This window comes from Penaeus chinensis, chromosome 15 (assembly GCF_019202785.1).
Source record: "Penaeus chinensis breed Huanghai No. 1 chromosome 15, ASM1920278v2, whole genome shotgun sequence".
Lineage (NCBI taxonomy): Eukaryota > Metazoa > Arthropoda > Malacostraca > Decapoda > Penaeidae > Penaeus > Penaeus chinensis.
This window is the reverse complement of record NC_061833.1, coordinates 16,906,146-16,908,645: the sequence shown is the minus strand read 5'-3', so window position 1 is coordinate 16,908,645 and position 2,500 is coordinate 16,906,146.

The window sequence follows — 2,500 nt, the reverse complement described above, 5'->3', positions numbered from 1 at the left end:
TATATATATATATATATATATATATATAACATATATACATATACATACGTATATCTGTGTGTGTGTGTGTGTGTGTGTGTGTGTGTGTGTGTGTGTGTGTGTGTGTGTGTGTGTGTGTGTGTGTGTGTATCCCAGGGAGGTATCCTCAGTCCGTTCCTTTTTAACATGTTAATAGCAGAACAATACTATTAACAATACAGCTTCCTTTCGGCACACATTTGCGTGCTTATGCCGACGATTTTTAAATACGCAGTTGGCCTTTGGCCCTTTAGTCAGGGAGTGTCACGCTTGGGCCTGAAGATCAATTCAGAGAAGACCAGGGCATTACAGACTAGACTTTCCATACAGTGTCAGTGGCTCTAAATCGGACAAGACAGATAGGGTCAGTTCTCACAAATGTTTGGGAATCTTTCTGAACTCCCAGAATGACTCCTCACCACAGCTCAGAGAGAACAGCATCTCGTAACAGCGTCATGAGGAGAATCACTGTCACAGTGTCTTGTTGCATCGCGCTTTTGTATTATGAAGTTACATGTGGAGTACCACAAGGGATGCGCTTTGGGGTTGTTTTTTTTCCTCGCCGTGTTATACAGCCTCTGTCTCAATATAGAGAGTATGTCGACGACCTTACAATCGATGAAATTATCAGTGTATGAACTAAATTGGAAGTCACACGTGGACCATGTGATAGCGAAGGCAGATCGTTGCATCTTCATGTTATACCGAACGCGGCCTCAGTGTGACACCCAAGTCACAGCGCGTTATAAAAAGTCAACTATTCCGTATCTTGTCGATAAACTCAACGCCAAGTGAATTGTGCACAGGAAACATACGTTTTAAATATTCTAGTGCCGTAATTTTTTCATCAATGCTGTAATAATTTAAAACCAAAAAAATACTGCTTAACTACTTTCAAACAAACATTTTAGTACTGATTATTAAATTTTAATTATTCAAATATTATACCAACGAACATGTCTTTTAATTTGTAAATCAAAATATGCTACAAACACTTACTCAAATTATGTAACTTTCTTAATAATATAAACCATATATTAGTCTTATATTATCATTATTAATATTACACATACACAAACACAAACACGTACACACACACATAAATATATATATATATATATATATATATATATATATATATATATATATATATATATATATATACAGTATATATGTACACACACACACATATATATACATCTTTATATATATGTGTGTGTGTGTGTGTGTGTGTGTGTGTGTGTGTGTGTGTGTGTGTGTGTGTGTGTGTGTGTGTGTGTGTGTGTGTGTGTGTGTGTATGTGTATACTGTATATATATAAATATATATGTGTGACCTAGGTTCGAGGCCAGGTCAGGGAGGATTGTTATACACCTATATCAATGCGGTATTGCATTATTCCATCTTTCATATATGTATATATAAACATACATATTAATATATATATATACAGTACATATACACACACACACATATATATCTTTTATATATATATATATATATATATATATATATATATATATATATACATAAATACACACACAAATACGCATATTAAAACAGAACACACAGCACATTACACGAAGTTGACCATCTCCGACGTATTGGAGAGCGAGAAGGCTGCGTTGATGGAGAACGCTTTACGCTTCTTCGAGACGAGCGTTTTGTACAGGGAAGGGTCCGGCTCCACGAGGAGGCCTGTCCAGGATCGCTCCCTCTCGAAGTACAAGCTGTTGCTCTTGTCTTCTCCGTCCAGTGCTCCAGCTTCCAAGAAGAAACCTTTATCCTGAAGAATGAAAAAGGAAGATGTTGTTCACTTTAACACATCCTTGTTCTTTCAGCAAATTCCACTTCCCTTGCTTTCATCATTCTTATCGTTATATTATTTGTGTTGTTATTATTGTTTCCATTGTTTCAGAAATCAATATTACGCTTATAATCATTTTCATCATCATCCTCATTATCATCATCACAAATATCAAAGGAGAGACAGTCAGGCAAATACTATTAATAATGGTAATGCTGATAACAATAACAATAATAATAATAATAATATTGATAATAAGTAATAATAATGATAATGAGAATAGTAATAAAATAATGTTAATAAAAGAATAAGAGATAATAACATTAATGATAACAATAACAATGACAACGGTAATAATAACAATAATAATAGTAACAGTAATAATAATAATAATAGTGATAATGTTAATAAAGATAATAATGATTTTTAAAAAGGATAACAATAATGATGATAATAAAAACAATAGTACTAACAAAAATAACAATAATACAAATAATAATGATACCAATAAGTACTAGAAATAATAATTATAATAATAGTAATAATAATAATAATAACGACGATTATAATAATGGTAATGATAATAATAACAATAATAATTATTATAATAATAGTAGTAATAATCATGATAATAATAACAATAGTGAAAAGGATAACAATATCGATGATTACAGA